The following is a 21445-nucleotide window of genomic DNA, read 5'->3' as shown; positions in this document are numbered from 1 at the left end:
CTTTTCCATGGAGTTTGAGACCCCTCCTCTTGTTCTTCCACTTGTCTTTGCTGCACTATTTCTTGCCTCGCTATTTCTTTGTAGAGTTGTTGATAAGTGGATCTGGTGTGTAAATATGTCCACACATACATCACACTGTAATGAGTTGTCTCACACTGTACCTCCCATAGAGCTGCTAAAGGAAGGAGAGTTTTAAATAAACACTGAATGTAGACTTGAGAGTGAGGAAGAAGATTTTTGACTGGAAGGGAAGGGAAGGGAAAAACAAATTAACTTGTGTTCACAAGGAAGTGCTGGCAGAGCATCATCCCCAAGGGTGAGATGAGACCTATTCTGAGAGGCTGTTTTCTGCTCACAAGGCAGACTTGGTCACTGCTGTGACAGAAGTCACCAGCTGGGGCTGGTGCCGAAATTATTTTAGGAAAAAAAATAGAAGGAAAAGGCCACAGCTAAGAGCTCTTAGCCATTGGGATAGTGGCCAGTGGAAAAGTCATCTCAGTAAAACAGTTAGGCAATTAAAAAGGAAAATTTTCTAATAATTTTATCATGGTTTCTAAAAAGCAGGAAGCAACAGGGACACTGAGGGAGAGGCTGAGATAAGGATGGGAAGTCTGACTGGTCTCCAGGAAAGCATCCCAGTGTGTCTGTCTGTCACAGACCACACTGCACGTGCAGACAGACGAGGCTGCTGCCATCAGAGGGTTAAAAATCGGTGGTGCTGGCTAAACTGAAAAAAAACCCCAAACCAGAAACAAATAAAATTCAAGAGGAGAGCTGATTGTAAGCAGCCAGTGCCAGTAACTCAGGGACCCTGAGCAAGGGCTGCCCCTCCTGCTGCTGGAGGCTGAGGGGCCACGTGGAGAGGCCCTGCCGGGACTGGCCACAGAGGGGAGATTCTGTCCAGTCAGCTGCTGGTGATCCTGAACTCGAGAAATCTATGCTGCAATAATCATTTGAACAAGGTGCTTACAGGCTCCACAGATGAGCAGCAGCATTCCTGGAAGCACCCGATGCTGCCCCTCCATCAGCAGTTACAAAGCCCAAACAGGATTTTGTGAAGAAACAAACTTCTATCGTTTTGATTTCCTATTTGCCTATAGCGGAGCAAAGACTTCTCTGTCCATGAGCCCTTGAGAAACAACTAGTATGAGAAAGGAAGAGAAGATGAAAGAGAAAAACTCAAAAAATTGCAGATTCCTTATTACAATCAAATTTATTTAGACTAGAAGTGAATCTGAGTCCTGAACTAGCACCTAGATATCCCCAAAGCATGGGTGCAAATATCAGCTTTGAAGGTACAAAGCTGAGGGCACTTGGATTTGGACTCTACAAGGGATTTAATTGTAAGTGGAAACTTGGCCATTCAAGAGCTTTAATACCTGGTTCTTGTCTCTGCCTCTGTTTTCATGGTTCTTCAGTTCCCTGAGAAAAAAACCTGGTCCCCAGGGTGCTACGAAGGGAAGTCTGGGGGGGTTCTAGTCCTGCTAGACAGGGTGTGTTGAGATCTGAATCTGTATTGATTTAGCTTTTAAGACCCATGAGGGAACAAACACTCAAGGAGACAAAATGTTCCCCAGCACAGGGTGGGCAGGGCAGAGGGAACTCAGCAGAGCAGTGTGTAGACTCTCAAGTCCATGTTCAGTGTTTATTTAAAACATTTCTTCTTTTAGCAGCTGTGTGGAAGCTCCAGCGTGAGACAACTCATTACAGCATGGTGGAGGGGTATGGAATGTATGCACAAACAAAATCAAAGCAGGGCTCCATTCACTACCAGCATGGGGCTCTCAAAGTTGGGGATGCTGCAGGGGGTTTAAGGGCACTCATCAGAACACAGCAAGAGGATAGGTCAATGCAGAGCTGGTCCACAGAGTCGTTTGTACTCATGGGAGAGATCCCCTCTGTCCTCCACACTGGAGCTGCTGAGGGCACACCTGTCTGCAGCTGCGCTGCACTGAATCCAAAAAGGTCTCCCCAGGGAACTGGGCTCCACTTGTGGAAGTGATCAGTGCCACAGATCCACCACTCCCATGGGGTTTTCTTCTAACTGAAATTTATAAATTGGGCACTTTCTGTCAATTCCCTGTTCCATGGAAAAGTAACTGAATTTCAAGTGGTTATGTATGCATCTGTGCTTATACAGACACAGCAGAATGTGAACAGGACACATTTTTAAAAACAAAAAATTACATTTTTGGCCAGTGAGATAACTGAGCTCTCAAATAACAACTACCAATTGGGATATTTAACATCCTTCCTCCCTCATTTAAAATAAATAAATAAAGCAGATAAGCAAGCCTGCCATCCTGTCAAAGCCTCCAGGAAGCAGGGACAGGCAAGAGGAATGGTGGAAATCAATCTGCATTACATTATCTCACCAGGAAGACTTGAAGGGACTACAGAACATTTCCATTAATCTTGTATGGCACTGCTCCGAGTCATCCCAAATCACATCCAGACAGGATGAATCCAGCGGCACACGGATCAGAGGGGACAGGGGAGATGGGCCAGAGCCCGCACCACAGCCAGGTGGGGGCAGTGGGAAGGAGACAATTCCCACCCCAGGTTCTTCCAAGCATTTTGCTGTGAGCGATGAAGAGGGACTGATGAGAAAAGCTCCTTTGGTTCCCCACCTTCCTGGAGGGCCAAGAGCAAGCACTGGGTTGGGCTGGTACTGCCTGTGCAAGCACAACATCTCCACCTTGCTGATTTATCTGAGGACCATTGTAAAGATGACCATAAACATGGGAATATTCCCATGTCCACATTAGGCTTTGTTTTACACCCACACTGAAGTCTAGATGCTGTCAGCCTCACACAACACACTCCTTAGTGGGCATGAATCTGTGAATGCATTAACCCTCGGCAGCACAAGCTGTCCCAATTAAAAAAAAATTCAATCTGTACACACAGCCCCCTAAAATGAACTAACTTTGCCCCCTGGGCTGCATCCTGGCTAAAACTGACATGCTTTCAAGTGTCCAGCTTTCAACACACAGCCTGCCTCTTTGTTTGCAGCTGCCACAGTGTGAACTGCTCCAGGTTTATGCCTCAAGTCTTGCTTCTATTCATGTGCCCTTGGCATTAGCACAGAGACATAGGAAAGGTAACTGTATTTGAGCTTTTTCAACCAGAAAATTTCTAGCTGTCCTAATTTGGGGCTGTGGGTAATCAGCAGGAGGGGGTAAGAACAAAAAAAGAAAAGAAGAAAAAGCCCAAACAACCCAGTGCCAGAGTATTACCCCATAAAACAACTCCTGTGTGATGCTTTCAGTTCAAATCCAGTCTGACATTAATACTTGTCTTTACCTCCCTAGAGAAAAAAAACATGCTGAGACTCATTGTATAATACAAATTTGGAGGTTTGTTCATCAAGCTGGGTTAGACTTATAATGGGCCAAAAAATTGGCACAAGTACTGAGCTCTAAATCTTTAATTCCAATAACTGTCAGGCCAAAGTGGCAAATGCACCAAGAAGTCACCTGGCACAGAGACACCCACGCTGCCTGTACAGACACTCTTTGAAGAAAATAAGAGGAGTCAGAAACAAGTACAGAAGGAAAGTAGGTTCCAATACCTGGCATCATTTCACATCCCTTGCACAAGCAGCCTCAGAGCACTGCAGGCTGGGGCTCTCTCCAGAATTACTGTCATGTCCTTGCTGCTGGAAAACTGAGCAATATTTCATAAGCCACTTTTTCAGTTAATGTTGTCCTCTTTTGTTCATGCAAAAGTTCTAGAAGGGGAGTCTCAGCATCCTCCTACACACACGTACAAACCCTGGCATTCACTCTCCCCGTCTGTCCCTCCAGCCTATGCACAGGCAATTTTTGTCCCATCTTGACTATGAGGAACATGATGGACACACCCTAGAATCAGCCAGGCCCCAGCTGATCAGAGCCAGGTCATGTAGGATCTCAGCACATTCCTTTCCATGTGAATACACTGAAGGCATAAATTCATAGTTGTTTGTTACAACTTCGATTTTTCCTTTCTGGGGATTTTTTATCAGTAAAATCACAATTTTTAACATAGACATGAAATCCAGACACAAACCACAGTGAAGGCAAAAAGTCACAAGAATATGGCTTTCCTCATTCACTTGAAAGTAATAGAAAAGCACCAGTGGTAAAGTTTTCCACATCATTCCACTGGCACTATTAGCCAAAGTTTTAATGCTTCTCATTAACAGAAAACAACAAATAGCTCATATGGAAATTGTACTCTAAGAGCTACAAAATTAAGTTAAACCCAAATAACACTCTAACAAGCAACTTCAAAAATCATGTTCATCCTTGTCACTGAAATAATTACTGCGCCCACCAATGGGAAACTCCTTCCCCTCAGTAACCATGGAAATATTTAAAGGTTGCCAAAGCCCTGCAATTATGGATTTCCCAATAGTTCCCACTGTGATGTGGGAACTCAGTGTATCACACACAGAAAAACAGGGCTTCCTGCCACAGAGTGCGAAAATGCACTTTAATTATCACAACAGAAAGTGATAGTTGGTCAAAAGACAGAAACCAGAATTACTCAAAATCAATATAAGACTGCCACCAGCTTGTAGGATGTGTGTTATCTCCCTTGTTAGAATCACACAGAGCCACATACTGTATCTATTAAAGGTTGTGAAGCCAGGCAATCCAATTTTTTGTGAGTGCAAAGCTATCATCATTATGAATATGGATGAGGCTGTTGGCAGCGGGGCCTCTGTGCAGCCCATCAAACCTCGCTGGAGCAAGTTCAACGGAAGAGACTCCATCAGAATTGCTTTGGCCTCTTCCCAGCTACTGGAGCTGCTCACCTGAGCAAGCAGAGCACAGCGGGAAGGGCCCTTCCCAGGGCGCTGGGAATGGGATGAGGCCGAGGCTGGGGAAAGCAGCTCCAGGTGACAAGAGGACACACCTACGACCAGGACAGAACCACCCTGCTCCTGGGTGCACTGGGCTCCACAGTCCCACACATGGGAGCACAGCCTGTCCTGGGCCCACTCTTCCTCCTCATTTCTCCCGCTCTCTGGTGCTCCCCTTCCTTCTTTTGGTTGCAGATTGCCTCCAGGGATCTTCTATCACATTAACCTCTCTCCCCTCCTTCTTTCCTTCATGGTCCCTGGTGCCAGCACATCTCCACGCTGTCTGGGCCCTACAAGTGCCACAACACTGTCTGCTTTAGATTCAGACATTCACCCCCACATCAGTTTCTGTCATCAACAAGCCTGGAAAAAGTCACACAGGATCACATTACTCCATCTAGCGAGAGCCTTTAGAGGAAAACCCTGCCCTCCCTTTCAAGCTGCTTCCCTTCCGAAGCACAGAGAGTTCAGCCTAACAAAGGGAACTGTCCCCTCCCCTCCGGTTTGCTGCAGGAGCAGATCCCATTAATTCTTGCAAGGAGATGATGAAAACAGGACTAACACAGCAACCTGACAAAAGAGGATGCTGAAGGAATCGGTTGTCATCAGAGGAGCAGCCCAGCCTCCTCCAGTGCTGTACAGAGGAGAGGAACTCCCCATCACCTCAGCTCTCCCTGGCGCAACTGACCTGACTCCAAATCCTCCATGGGGCACACGTGGTTTCTCAGCATTAAAATCTCCATCAGGCTCAGCAGTCGGCTTTGGAAAGCAATGCCAATCTATGTATTATTTATCTTTGACACTTCAGATCACTGAAGTTAAAAGCGCTTCCCTCAATTTCCTTTTTTTTTTGCTTGTGCTCATATCATTATCCTTGGATCACTTTGAGTCTAATGGACTCTGCATGTGCCAAGTGAAAAAAAATCTCAAGCATGCTTGATATAAAAGTTGCCTCTCTGTCTTTATAGGAAACCATTGTTCCACAAATCCTTTAAGTGCTGGACTTTCTAGCTCTAGGAGTATTACTGATGGTGATACTGCTGCATGTTAGTAAGTACACACAAGCAGCATCGATCCTTTAGCTGTCAGTACAATCTCTTTCTTAGCTTCCCTCCCCCCCAAAAGCTCCTCAAACTTAACAGTCTTGAGCTACACAACAAAGGGAGAGAACACACCTCCCACAGAGGCATTTCTTCCCCTTTCCTGCACAGCTTCAAGAGCCTGAACCTTGCCTCTGATGGGTGTGAATCAGACTTAAGGGACCATTGCCCCTGCAGAGCCAGAGCACTTTGGTCACTGTTTCGGCCTTTTTTTCCCCACATCAGAACTACTGTTCGTGTACTTCAGACTTACACAGAAAAGCACACACCAAATCCTTTCTCTCCAAGAAGCTAATTCACTGTCTGGTGTTTTTCTGAAACTACAGAGGTGTATGATAAAGTCACTCTTGAGGGAATCTGCTTGTGAAATGACCTTGCTGGTCTTTCTACTTTTTGTTCAATCGTTCAGGAGATCACCTTGACCAACATCTGGATTCTGCCTATGCAGAACAGCAGCACAAAGCTCAGCAGTTCCCATTTGTTTCCCTGGGTCAGTGGCTGTAGAGACAAGAGACAAAAAAGGGTGAGCTGCTCAACAGCTCTTCTTGCCCCACGATGTCCCTGACCTCACAGTGAGGCTTCTCTTGGGGACAAATGACAAGGGAGCCATATGATTTGATATAGTAGCATATCCCCCAGAGCTTCCTAAGGACTAGAATTATTCCAGAAACTAAGTTCTGTTCAAATACACCTGGGCCCCACCAAATACAGACCACCAGAGTTTGGAAACTTGGTGGATGCTGACTTATTTCCCCTACTGTCTGGTCAAATCTCTCTGGACATCAACAGACTGATAAGATGCTAGCTAGCAGTGTTATTCCATGAAATGTCTTGGAAACATGAAAATCCCAGGTTTCCTAATGAAATGAGATGGTCTCTGAATATGCAGTGCTCTACCACAGAGCAACTCAGCCCTGGCGCCTGCCTGCGGCTCCTCACACAGTTGTTTGTATTCATACTCCAGCAAATGAAAAGACTTTCGTGGTTGACAGGAAACAGTGATTAGAGAGATGAAAGCATCAGGGCTTGTAAATGTGGAATTAAACCTTTATTGAATTTGAGATTATTTTTCAGTAGCAAATCGGGTAGGTCTTTCATTTAATGTGCTGATTACAGGTGACTCACCTTTCCAGACAAATCAGGGTTTAATCAAATTATGACAGCCTAAAGCAACAGCATTGCTGAGCTGAAAATGTGGAAGAGGCTGCAAGGGACAGACCTAATGCAGCATCTCCCATAACACACAGTGACATAACAGTGACCTGCCCCATCCACCCTCACAGGGTTATGGTCCAAAATCCAGATTAATTTAGAAATAACATAAATATGGCAAATATTCCAACAGAATAAATAAATAAATATATAAACTGAAGATCATGTTAATACCACATCTACTGTCTGTCTCAAAGCTTCCTTTACACAAAGAGAGGAAAAGGGACCTTGATGGTTTAAGCATGGGCACCTACTGCATTAACATCATGATGCACGCTGACTCAGGTGGGTAAAGATACCCTGAGCATGGATAATTACATAAACTAACACACCACAATGTGAATATAAATTAATTCTCAAACTGGGTTGATATTGAAGATTGATACTGAAGAGTACAGATATTTTTGTACAAGTACGCCAAGACTTCCATTTGTTTCAGCGGGACAACTCGCAGGCTTTATATTAAGCCTGTTCTGAAGTGTTTGCTTGCTCTAGTCACACCAAGTATCATTTTACTGCTCAGATACCCTCAAGTGGCTCATGAATTCAGCAGCCCCTAGATTCCAGTGCTGCCATATCTATCACTAGCCCAGCATGACATTCAGTAGTTATAGGCTGCTGTCAGACTGGTAACATCCTCACAAGTAGTGCTGAGTTCTTGAACATCAGCGTGCCAACCAGACAAATGCAGAGCTCCTCTAAACAGAGAGGCTGACTGAAAGAAAGCAGACCAAATCCTGCTCTCATTTACCCCTCTTGGACAGGCTGTGTGGATTTGGCTACCAAGATCACTTGGCAAGTTGCACCCCTCCAGCAGCAGAGTCCTGCACAGCTCCTGTGAGCAGAATGCAAAGGCAGGAGCTGAGCTGGAGGGGCTGTGCCTGCTGGCTGCTGCTCCACTTGTGCAGCTCTGGTTTACTCGGGATCCTAATTTACACACATTTCTAAGTCAGATTTCCAGTTCTGATTGGCTAAAAATACTCCTCTCCCACCAAAGTCACACAGTACAACTCAAGATGGTGATTTTTTTTCTTAGTAAAAGAGTGAAATAGTTTTTCATCTTATATAAAAGAGAAAGAAAAGGAATTTTCCTCAAAAGCATTGAAGAGACTAAGCCTGATAAAATTGAATCTGGATGTAAACAAGTAAGTCAAGTCTTAGAAACCAGTTCCCTGAAGACAAGGTAATGGGACTGTGTAAATCTCATTCAAAGTGAATAAAAAATTGAAATAACATACTTTATTTAGTCTTGTATAGGAACACAGCCAAATGTCACCAGTTGCTGTGCCAATAAGTTCTTTGAGAGGGTACACTGGTTACAGAGTCTACTTATTTTTCCCCTTTTCTTTTAATCGACAGGGATTCCAAGATTTAGGGGGCAACTCCCCAGCTGCAGAAGAGTAGACTGGGTGATAATGGGTCCAGTTTTGCTCTGACATCCAAGGCAGCTCTAGAGATTGAAGGGTGGTTGGGTCTCGTATGATCCTACCTTTGCAACCATACACTGGGACAGAGGAGCTCAGCTTTGGAAGTTCAAATGAAAGGAAGGAAACACCAGTGGAAACAACTTCAAGGGATTTTACTGCTCCACAAACAAGTTAGGAAAACACACAACTGGCTCTCTACATGAGCCTGGGTCCAGTAAGATCAGGCAGATTTCTCCACAGGACTGACCCCATTCAACCCACCAGAGCTAGAGCAGGAGTAGCCATGAGCTAGCAAAGGGATGACGAGGAAACATCTTCCTTGCAAAGAGGAACGAGGAGGAGAACAGAAGACCACTTTTTGCCCGATAAGATCAGCCTGAAGGTGCATGCATAGCTCAGCTAGCTGTACTCAATACTTCGGGCAGCAACCCACCTCTCTTCTAAGTGAGGCTACTTCTACTCAGGCTGGATGCCAGCACAGGCAGGATTCCCAGGCTTGTCCCACCAGCAAGTCCCCAAGGGACCTGGTCCAGGTCTCCAGCCAGCTGCTGATGCTGGGAAAGGAGAGGTGTCCCTGCAGCAACTGCCCTGCTTGTTTATGAAAAATCAAAATTGTCATCAAAGCAACACAAAAAACACCAGGGAATTTTTGAGACACTTAAAACAACAAAGCAGCTGCAGACAAGAGAAAAAAGAGGGTTTGTCTTTTCAGTTACTCTCAGCACTAGAACACTGAAGAATCACTAAAAGAGGTTGAAAACATACATTTGGGGTCTACCAGCTCTATGGAATAAGAAGGAAGAAGAGCTAGCAGGGGCCAGCACAAGGGACTCCCTCATGTCCAGGGTGCTGCCAGGGCTCCTCTCCACCAGCACCGCTCGGTCCTGAATACCAAATGAAGAGACACAAAACCACTGCAGACCTTCTTCTTATCTCCTCCCACCAGGTGACTCACACAGGGGTAAGTTCTGTCACATGACCTGCAAGCCCCAATTAGGAAAAATCTGTTATTATCCTGGTTCACATCAGGAGAGATGCTCCAGCTGGCCAGAGGGCAGGACAGTGTCAGGGACAGAAGAGCTTCTCCTGGTGTCTGCACTGTAGAGACTTTGGGGAATGCACATCTCACTCCAAGCTAATTTAGCTACCTGCCACTTGGCATTTAGCCCATTTCTTGAGAAAATTTTACCTCTTGAAGTATTGCTACCCTTGCTATTGTGAGAGTTGGTTCGGAGTCCACACAAGCTGCAGTGAGAGCACCCCACACCTACAGCCTCTGGGGGAGTATTTATCCCATCCCCCAAAAGGCCGGTTTGTTTGGTATCCCACAGCTGGCTGCTCGGGCCCGCAGTCACAGTTTGAAACACTGACTTCTGTGCTTGATTTGGGTGAGGCAGGCTTTTTTGTAGAGCCATACACCACAGAGTAGCTCTGCTTCTATTTATACAATTGTTTTATAGTGCCAAGGGTAATAACAAAAAGATGAAGTGATAAAAATAAGTCTAGTCAGGACATACATAACAAGGATTGGAGCTTATATGGGAGACAAGACAGAAGCTCTGTTGTTCTTAATTTTACACAAAGTTTTACTTCATGTGAATCAGGCACCAGACAACTCAAAGTAGAGCCTGAGAATTTATGAACTTAATCTTTTTCTATTCAGTACTTATTAGTCAGATTTTTAAATTGGTGGTGATATTTATACACTTATGTTTTATGTAAATCTGTTTCTTGACTTAAAATAACTTTTGAATCTTTTTGTGTTTTATAATGATTGCTGAAGTTGTGGAGTTTGGGTTTACTGGCAGTTTTATATGCCTGTAGCAATATACAGTTTAAAGACCAAGCTGTAAAAAAATTTATAAAAAAAGCCCTCCTAGCATGTAAGGTAATTGGAAAGCAACGTTCTCCTTACCAGGAAATAATTTTACAAATGGAACCCATATTTCTGTAAATAAACATCTGCCTTCTCATTAGCTTCACATCAGCCTATACTGAAATATACATCAGAGAAGTCTGTCAAAGCAGTCACAAAGGAAAAGCAAGAGCAGAGTTTAAAAACAAAGCCTTCAAAAATCGTTATGCTTTTCAAGTCCAAGCAGTAAATAGGACAGGAGAATGACAGGAGAACTGGCAACAGAATCTCATCACTTAAAAAATGATTTTTTTTTTTTTTTTTAAGACATAAAACTTCTGTTTGGCCAACTGTCCACAAGTGGTTTGCAGGGAAAAGAGATAGACATGAAATTCTGACATACTGTAAAATCACATCCCTAAAAAATGCAGTCAGGAGTCCCAAACCAACTGTCAGCCAGCAAACGAGCCCAGCAGACATGGTTGGGGGACCACAGAGCAGCTCAGGCTCCAAATGTTTTCTTTTCTGCTTCTTAAGAAGCAAAGGATGAATCTGGCTTCTAAAAGAGCACAGGATCAATATCAAAGAGAACATAATTAGAAGATATTTAAAAAAAAAAAAAAAAGTGGTGTACTTAGAGAACAATCTGTCCTTCCTGAGCAGCCTCTCGTGTTGCCTTGCTGAGTCACTGCCGGGCTTGCACGGCAGCAGGTGACATTTCCGAGATCTGTGCCTTGCTTGATGAGGCTCTGGAAAACTAACAAGGCAGGGAAAGGGGCTCGTCTTTGATCCAGGCTGGAACTGAAGGAACACTCTTTTCTTACAGAGCTGATGTCCGTGCTCTGTAATATCCACATCTCTCCCAGGCAGCTCCCCGTCTCTGCTGGAGTTACCTCCTACCCAATATCCTATTTTCCCTCTCCCCCAAGAGCTGGATGTGGCTTGGGATTTCTGAAGCGGGATTGGATACACACTGGAATTTACACTAGGGGGAACTACTCCCCCTTAAGAATCAAATGGGATCATATGGGGGATGCTCTGCTCTACTTTCCAGGAAAAAAAGACATTTGGTGATCTGCCCCCACAGTGCCCCAAGCATTTCTCTCTGGGTGGAAAAGGAGCTTGCCAGAATAAACACAGAGTGCTCCAGTCTGATCCTAAAAAGTGACTGAGCACAAAATCTGTAGGACTGCTCTGATGCTCTGCAACATTCTTTGTGGCTTTGTTGGGAGAGACCAGAGAGCTCAGCACTGTGCAGAACTGAAAGGTCTGCCCTGGCTTAAAAACAAAACAAATTTTTAAAAGCACTGAAACCTTCCCTCTTTAGACACAGATATTCAGAAACTGTATTACTTTGAAAACACACTTCCTATTACTTTTATAAAAACATGTTATCAGTTTGTTTAAAAGTTTGATTTACAGTCCACAAAGAGTCTGTATTCTATTTTGAAGAACTGATATTTTGTATAACCTCTTTCCATGGCTTCCAGTCTCAAAAGAAACTATTAGCAAAATGCTTAAAATACTTTGAAGTGCCTTTCACAGAATTCTTGGTCTCTCACAGAAGGACTGATGGGGTGTCCCTGGCCTAGGCAGCTGCTGCACTGCTGGTGCTCAAGCCCAAGGGCATCTCATAGCCCAGGGAGCGACTCCAGGTTGTTTACTACTGAGAACAGCATTTTCAAAAGCCCTTTGTAAAGGTTGAAACCTGCCGCTGTGGCAGACAATGGCAGCCCCTCCTGCAGGCAGGGAGAAGGAGCACCAGACGGTGCTGACCTGGGTGGTGCAGCACATTTCATCTCCATCGGGCTGAGAGAAGCAGGCGAGGGATCCACCCCCATAGCGGCTGAGTGCTGGACTTGGGCTATTTAAAATTACTCGCTTTCTTCTTCTGAAACCTGCCAAATGCCTGACCTAATGCCTCAACAAGTTTTGAAATAATGAGGCAAAGCAGAAGTTTGGAAGCTCCAGACTTTGCACCTCCTGAGCCAACCATCAGTTCAGGTATAGCTTTTCCCTATTATTTCAGGCATGCTATGCTTCTTAAAATAAAAGTTTGATACTTGTTTGGCTGTGATATTTTTTCATTCTTATCAAATTTCCCTCCTGTATTTTCCCGTTCATATTCCTGTTGCTGTTAAAATGCATCATTTTCCAGCATGTCATTGCATTCTCCATTAAAAAATGTAACCAGAACAAACTGATCAGGTAGATCACTTTAAAACAATATGAATGATGTTTTTCAGGCCAGTCTAAATCCCTGCTTTGGGTGTCTCCCAGTAATTCCTAAGCAGCTTTCCTCATACAGTTCCACCCATGGTGCAAGGCATTTGGGAAGGAGACCCCAGGGCAGGAGGAGCTGCTCCAAACTGAGGTGGAAGCCAAGAGATGAGAGCTCGGTCCAGCCCCGTGCATCCTCCCTCGGGGCTGGAGAACAGCTCAGTCCACACCCACAGTGTCGCAGCTCACAGGCTTCTGGTTGTCCCCATAGTGTCACCTCTGCAGGATCAGACCTGGAGCACTCAGCACTTTGCAGGGCTGATTTTCTTCCCAGCACTGGAGGAGTTGGACACGCACCAAGGCCAGCTGGCTGCGAGCTTCCCGAAGGTATAAAACATTAATGTCTTACGGTGGTTCATGAGATACTAGTCCAAGGACTGCACTGGAATTGGCAGTATCCCAATGCTTGGTAGAAACTTGTTCTGGAATCACATTTGCTTTGGAAGACTGGTAACTCCAGCACCTGACACTCTTTTGACAAATCAGTCTCCATTTAATAAAAAATTAAGATTGAATTTCATCCGAATTTCTGAATTTCATAAAAAAGTAAGAGTTAATCAGGGAATAAACCCAGTGAATTAGTCTGGAGAGGCATTTGTCCTTGGCCCATATGTTGAGGCAGTGGCCGAGGCCAGGAGTTTGTTTCTTAGGAAAGGAGCAGCAATCTTGGAGACCATGTCTCCACTTCATTTATGAAGTGAACTTCATTTATGTCTGAAAGCAACCTGCATGCACTCCTCAGAAGAGAAGTTGGGATTTTTCCTTGCAGCTGGCTGAGTTTGGGGCTTTCACCTTGCTTTGGCACTAGTACTGGGTTCCACGAGCAAAGCACACACTGTGTGAAGAAGCATCTTCTGGAAATCTAAATTTCAGTTTCACCAAAGTCCTCTCAAACCCTGTGTCCAGAAATCCCTGAATTCAGCCTTTGTGAACCAGCAAGCATTTTGACTACCTGAAACTGGTACCTGTCAGGGAGCAAACCCGGCGAAGTTTCATTCAAAGCAAAGTTAATTCCTGCTCAGGCACTGCTGCTCAATTTCCCAAGCAGCCTGGAAGAGAAAAACACAGGGTAAAGTTTCAGTGCAAACATGACAAGACTTTATTGGGTGCTGGAAGTTATTTAGGTTGCCCACCATTAGCTATTATTGTGATGTATTTTTGCATATATTTGAGTTAAACTCTTCAAAAAACATACCCAAGAGGTACAGTTAGCTGGTATTTTGCTTGTTGACGCTGTTAATAAGCAATATGTTAAAATTATTCCCAAAGACAAGTGTTTGAGCAAGCAGGCTCTGTCACTAGTCTGGGGCAGGACGGCTGCACAGCACATTCCCTCCCACACTGCTCGTGAGAAAGCAGGGCAATGACTTCTCAAAGTTTAATACATCCCCATGCTGATGGAAAGCTGTTCTAGGTAGTGGTCTGAAGAAACTCTGAGAACACATTAGTCATTATATGTTGACTAAAGAATGCATTCTAATACTGCCTTAATAAAACCAAAAGCTGCCAGGTTATGAAGGATCAAAAATAATTGTAGAGATGGGAAACCATGAAGAATGTCCCCAGTAGAATCCAGGGGAGAGACACCTCATGGTTTTGCAACTCGCTTCTGCTCTGTTTCCTGTTTATACCTTGTAAAACCAGCTTTCTTTTCTAAACAAATGTGCAATAAACACCATTTTTTCCCCCTATATTTTCCCCTCTATTTGGAAGAAGCAGAAAGGCTTTTGCAACAGAAAGAATTCCTTCCTATTTTAGCAGCCAAAATTTTTTTTGAGAATGTTTCATGCCTTTTTACCATTTGGGTAATCCTCTAGCAACTACTCTGTCTGTCCCTTGCTATACACACAGATCCCCTTTCATGAGTCCTACTACTTAATTTTTAGCTAGTGAGCTGAAATAATTTTCCAATACCATACATTTTTCCCTTATTTTAATACCGTATTTACTTTCTTTGATTGCCACTGCTCACATTCTTTAAATCATCATTTTTTCATGAGCTCTATGCTGGCTCACAAAGGCTGAAACTCTACTTGGGGATGTGCCGTTTGAGACGAAGACCAAACTTCAGCCCCACAGAATGTCAGGAGGGGATAAATCTTTGCACATACCAAAAATCAAAAACACAGCACACATAAGACTCACAAGTTATGCATAAAAGATAGAGTTCAAACCCAAAATTGACTAAGTAATTTGTATTGATACAGTGTAGTGAGACCAATCTGTTGCAGAGAAATAAAGAAGCAAAGCTCACAGAGTACTGGGGTGGTCTGACCCAGGAGGGAAATGAGCTGGCCACCCAAAGATCATCATTAATGCCCATCTCCTAGACCACCACCAAGGGCTAAATTTATTCCTGTCAGCAGAAGCTTAGGAAATAACCAGCTGTTGGGAGACACTCAATGTGCAGCATGACCAATTACCTTGGGAATTCAGCACGACACAGGATCAAGGCCAGCTGTGCTGCTTAATCCTCTCTGCTGAATATTTTAAAAATTTAAGCTGACTGGAGAGTAAAAGCAGAAGGCAGCAAACCACTGAGCTTTTCTTCCTTAGGCCTAAACAAGGAATGAACAATATTTTTACCTCACCCAGAAGACTGAGAACAGGAAGCATGAGAGTCCTGGTGGCAACTGGAACCCATGAGGTTGTCTCAGGAAGAAACTGGCCCTGGGGTCTGTGCTTTAGCCTTCAGAGGATGGCACAGATCGTCCAGATGAAGCTGATGTCTCCCTACCAGATGGTTTTATCAGTCCAGGCAGACTTAAGCATGGTTTTACAGAGCTACAACAACAGGGGAACTTGCAACTTTTCCAGGATAAAATGTCACAGCAATCACTGCAGATGCACATTATAGTGAAAGCTGTTCCTGGTAACGAGGTGATGGAAAAAGTAAAAAGTGAAACCTCTGGTGCTGCTCATGGTCACCAATGCATTTCTGTTGAGACAGTAAGCGTTTGCTTTACATTTTCTAATTGTTTTATAGATTACATGTCAAAGCAGCTGAACTGGAGGGATATTGCAGCAGGTAACTGCAGAAAGATCTGGGTCAGAAAGAAGAATGCTTCTATGTAAAAAGTTTCAAATATTAGACTGGACTTGTGGAGGTCTAAAATCTCAACCACTTCCCTGGAGAAAGACCAGACCTTCCTGTAAAATAACTCTGATAGCACAGAGCTAAATTAGAAGAAATGCCACAGTTGGAAGAGCAATATAAAAGTGCAGGAAATATTAGCAGCCAGCTGCCTTGTAACTGGCATTCCCAGAGGGAAGGGAAGGAACTGATGTCCCAGGGAGGAGGGAGGCAGAAAGGCAGAGAGCTGCACTGTCACACTGCCCTTGTGAGCATGTCTGTAGCATGTCTGTATAAATTCCGTATTATGCACTGATTAGATACAAGAGGGTTTGGTTTGGAAGTGAAAGGCATGGAAGGATTTTGATACATACATGGAAGATTTTGACATTGTAAAATATTAGTGATATTAGTGCTATTTGTTGTCAGTATGAAGTACACGGCTTCTTTACATAACTACATAAATTACTCCATTATTCATATTTTTAAAGCTAGATAAATATTTTAATCCCTGTTTACTGCCAGTAGCTTTAACTAACTGCTTTCTGTAATCCTGTTATAAATCTCACTCATAATACATTATATCTGATGTAAATTCTGAGCTTTCCACTAGTACTTTCAGTAATTTAGATTCCAGCTGCCTGCCATGTTCTGCAGGCCAGATCAGTCCTGTTGCTGGTCTTCTGAAGCCCCACTTGAAGTGACATTGTAGCCTGGGACTACACAAGGATTTCAGGCAGAAATATTGCCAAGAACAGGTAACAAGCAGCCTGCAGAGCTGACTGCACATCAACAAAACACACACAGCCCTTTGAAAGGTGTTTTTGTCAACCAAAAGTGCATAAATGAGTCTAAGAGTTGGGAGTTACCTAAAGAACTTTCTGCAGAATTTTTCAGTGGAATTTGAATGACTTCAAAAGACACTAATATACAAATATGGTATATTTACATTCTTTGAGCAAACAAATTCATTTCTTCAAGCAGCTGCGGCTCCAGCACCAGCTCAGGATAACAGCAATAGGTGGCACCTGGGGTTATTATCATAGAGTTTCACGTCCCAGGACTGTCAGGACAAGCCTGTACATCCCCCCATTACAGCACAGGAACTGAAGAGCTTCAGTGTTTTTCACAGCATGCTCAAATCATACCAAATAATGAGGATCTGCAAGGACATAAATGTTCCAGAACTGGTTTACTCACCCTGAATGGGAGCAACTGCTCTGCAACATGCAGGATAAGACTTACACAGCTGGGAAAACCAACAGGTTCTTCCACAGGCACAGACCAGTTGAAAGGAGCAAATTTCAGAGCTCCAAACAACATCATGTCCTCAGATCCAAAGGCCTTTTTTCCTGGGAGCAGCAATTTTCCTTAAAAGCCTCCAGCAGATACTCAGAGGGGCTGCTGTGTTTTTAGGGAGCCGTTTGTGCCCTTCCCACATGGAAGTTGAGCTGGTCCCCTCTCACTTCTGACACCTTTTCCACTCCCAAGCCCATGTTCCTGTAGGCATCTGAGACCATAAGGACCTTGGGAAAGAATGGAATTCCTTGGGCTCTTCACAAGTTACCCAGAACGTCCCACACTGCTCACGCAACGTAGTCAGCAGCTGCCTTGGCATTTCCTTCAACACACCCCTCTGTAGCAAACTCGTGACAACAGATCTTGGTTGTGAAGCCACTCTATACTCAGGACAGCATTTGTCTCAGGATCAAACTTCAGTTTGTCTCATCTGGAAGGAACAGGACTGGCAAGTCACTGATGTGGGAAATCTGCTGCAGGCTCAGGTCATGAGTTCGTGGTACCTCAGCTCTCCCGTGGAATGGCAAAGGACGGCACAAGCATCTGCTGCTTTGACTTACATAACAAGGAAAAAAGTGCATGAGCTTTCTTTGCAGGTTTTGTTTGGGACTGGCTGCTGCTGTCAGTGAACAGAGAACTATTAAAGCCCTTGAAGCAAAGTGGCTGAGCATATGTAATATATTCGTTATCTAATTTGTTACCCTGAGTACATTTAGACCTTCATCTTTTAGTTTGTCAAAGTAAGATGGACCCAACTCTAGAACCGGTTCTTTTGAGCCAACAGGAGTTTTCCCTGTGATGCCAGTAAGAACATTTGCACCCTAATGCTCCAGTCAGGTGTCTCAAAGGCCACAGGTGCTGCTGGAAGGATCCCCATGGCACAGATACCCCATGGATCAGAGACTGTGAAAATGTCAAAAACCTATAAAACTAGCACTGAACCAACAAACCATTTGCAATACCTGTCAAGAGCAGAATATCAATCTACAACATAACTGCGTCTAAAGATGAAATATTTCAGTTACATAAGAAACAGGAAAATATGAGAATTTTCTGTCACACTTTGATGCTTCACTTACCACAGTGATGAATCAAAATAATTGCCTGGTCCAGCACTTAGTATGACACTAAATGCAGTGCTGGATCTATTGATCCTTTACATGAACAGCTCTTTGAACCTCAAGTGAGTGCCTTCTTGCATCCCCTCACTTCTTGCATTTTAAATCGAAGGAGGGAAACACATTTAAATGTCATGTTCTGCCAGGGGGGCTGCTTCTTCGTGCAATTTTTGTATTCATCTTTGCCATAGCATAGTGTAAACTCAGGCCGGGTTTCTCTCATCATTTCAGCTACTGGTGGTGGTCTGGAGAATTTTTTAGTACATGAGAAAATTTTCCATGAGTCTGGATGGAAAGACTACTGAATTATTTAATGCCCCCAGCTACAGGAAGCCTTTAGAGGGTTGATAACCTCTGGCTGCTGGCAATCCAGCTCTGAATCCTCTCAACTCAGGGTTTTTCCTGTGGAAAATGTGCTCCTATAGGACCTTTTCTGTCCAGTTTCAATCAAGCCCTGGCATGCTTCTGCTCTGCTCAGTCCCAGCAGTGGTGCCCACAGACAGGCAGTGCTCCAGCCAAGCATCTTGAGTTTTGACATGATTTGGGTCCTCATCCCGAGCTCCAGTGAGTGCTGGGGTGTGATGATTCTGGTTGCACTTTTCCGTACCATGAGGGCCTCCTGGAATTTTAAATGTTTGAGCAGAGACGGATGTCTCTGAGTGTGGATTTTTGATGTGCTGGGACCTCAACAAAAACAACAGATGAAATTAAAATGACCTCTGAAAGCTTTGATTTTCCAAGTGCAATTTTCATAGCAGTCACAGAGGGGAAAAACTGCTGTATTTGAAAATCTGATTTTGAGATAACTAAAATACTTGTCAAATAAACACAGTGAGAAATAGGCAAACTTTTGCAAACAATATTTCAGAATTCATTGGCCAGAACCAGAGAAATGTGCCTGTAACAACAAGAGGAGGGTATTGATTGCATTAACAGGGAATGATGTTGTGCAGCTGTACTGATTTCACTCTGAATATCTTATAAATGACTTACAATCCAATCAGATAATGTTCATGCTTTAATTTTTATCCAGCTCTAACTTTAAAATAGCTTTCCCTCAGAAAGAAAAGATTTCAGAAACACGGTTTGATTCACAGAAATAATAAGACAAAACTCCTGCTGGAGTTAAAAAACCCCAATGTACTAAAACCACGGGGAAATTTCCTTTGAAGGATTTGATATCAAGTCAAGTGTTGACCCTCTTGTGAACCTCCCAGATTGGAGACATCTCAGTCAGAGGTGTTGGCTTGCTCTGAACACTTGGGTGCAGCTGGGTCAGGAGGGAAGATCTGCAGATTACAGCAAAGGGAAGAGCCATCATCCAGGCTAAGTGAGAGCACATTTCTTGCAAATTGCTTCAGGAGTCAAAGGGACATCTTGCTGCTGTGTTTCCTGTTGGTCCTGACACTAAATCCTCCCAAAAAATGCTATTTTTCTCTTCCTGTACATCCTCTGCCACCTCTGGTGCTGCTCTTCCTCCTCATTTCCTACCTTCAAATACACCTTCACTCACCTGGAATCAGCCACCTGAGCAGCACCACAAGAGGTGGGTGGGTCACCTGGAGCTCCCAGGAACACGGTGGCATCTGTGCGCTCCCGAGCCATCGGTTCCAGATGGGAGGAGTCACCCGGCCCCTGCCAACACAGCTGCTTCAGAAAAACGGGGACAGCATTTAATGCCACAGACCATAAGAGAAAGAAACAAACCCAAACCTTTAGATATTTGAAGGCCAGGCACAAGGGAGAGGGTGAAAGATGATGCAGCTGGAAAGAAAATCATTAAGCATGAGGGATTCTCAGCAATATCCATTCTGCCCCTTGCGACACCCCGCTCCTTTCCCATTACAACAGCATAACATCAATTTCTGGGCATTACTCCATGGGATGAGAAAGCTGTGAAAGACTGTGCATCATGCAGGAAAAATATGGGGTTTTAAACACACTGTGCTAATCACATCCATCCATCGTACTTCCATCTCCTCAGTGAGGTGGCAGGAGGATGTTTAGCTCTGGGCTCCTTGCTAGAACTCTCCAGCACAGACTCATCCTCAGCCCTTCAGGTGGTCGGTAGGAACCCACCCAGAATCCCCTCTGGCAGCAGATCTCAATCACCTTAACAAGCGAGTGACCCCAGCAGCCTTCCTTAACAGCACCTGGGAAGCTGTGACCAACCCTTCCATGACTTTGGTGTGTGGCTTGGGACCTCCCAGTGCTGCCATGGGCAAGGGGAAGGATCCTGGCAGTGATAAAATATTCTTACCGTAACAGCAACCAGGATGCCCAGTTTCCACAACACCCCAGTGCTCCAGAGGCAGCAGGTTCAATAAATAACCCCTGCAAAAAATAATAATGAAAGTTCTTTCTTTTCAATGACACAACGGAAAGTGAGGAGACTTTTCAATAAAGTAACAGAGCCCTTAGGTTAACAGAGATTAACAGCAAAGAGGTTTATTAAGCGTGAATCATTTCCTCCTTATTGTCCCCAAACGCATTAGAGTGTGCTTTTCTTTTTTGTAAGCCAAATGTGTAACTGGCATTATTAGTTTCCTCCTTCTCTCTCCCTCTCATCTGGTTTTTAATTAGAGCATAGAGGGGGGAAATGCATATTTGATAGGAAGAAGAACTGGGGAGGGAGAATAATAATTCTGACTGTTTCAATTATTTCTACCCAAGATGAGCCAGATTCCTGTGAGAGCTCAGCCTCCACAGTGGGCACCAGTTCCGAGGCACGGCCAGGACTCGCTGTGCCCGGCGGAGATCCGGCCACCCCCAGGCGTGGGGCTCTGCCTTGGCTTTATTCCAGCCGTGAAGCCTCTTCCAAACCATCGGCCTCACCTGGGCACCGCGGCTCTTGGAAACTTGTCATCAGCAAAGTGCTGCTTCAGGGTGAACATCCCCTTCAAGGCAACTCCTTATTGTCAGGGAACCTTCATGTGCTGAGGGGAACCATCCTCCAGCCTCACACATCTGTGACTTGATGTGGATGGATCTGTTTGCTCATCTTAGTTGCTCTCTCCTGAACTTTTGTTTTCCTCCTTCCCAGTACTCTTTCAAGGCTGTATCTTCCCAGCCACTCTGTCATTCCCTTACTCAGCTTGGGTACAACCAGCCCTGCTGCTGGCAGGACATGCACACACCCCAGCCTCTTTCCCCAGGCTGAGCTGCACTCACTGGACCATGTCACAAAACTACAGGCACAGGCCCTGGGCCAGGGGCTTTCTCTGCCTCC

General features: G+C 44.5%; 1 long non-coding RNA gene across 1 annotated transcript; it reads right to left on the bottom strand.

Annotated features, from left to right (window-relative positions):
• Positions 1–7011: 7011 nt before the first annotated feature.
• On the bottom strand, positions 7012–20553 carry LOC108448560. The gene is made up of 3 exons (XR_001864493.1): positions 20477–20553; positions 19730–19863; positions 7012–17653 (listed from the first exon to the last, which is right to left on the bottom strand). It is a non-coding gene; the product is annotated as an uncharacterized LOC108448560 (long non-coding RNA).
• Between the last annotated feature and the right edge of the window lie 892 nt (positions 20554–21445).

The sequence above is a fragment of the Corvus brachyrhynchos genome, unplaced genomic scaffold, assembly GCF_000691975.1.
Source record: "Corvus brachyrhynchos isolate BGI_N302 unplaced genomic scaffold, ASM69197v1 scaffold220, whole genome shotgun sequence".
Lineage (NCBI taxonomy): Eukaryota > Metazoa > Chordata > Aves > Passeriformes > Corvidae > Corvus > Corvus brachyrhynchos.
The sequence above is the reverse complement of the archived record's forward strand: the minus strand, read 5'-3'. Positions and strand labels throughout refer to the sequence as shown.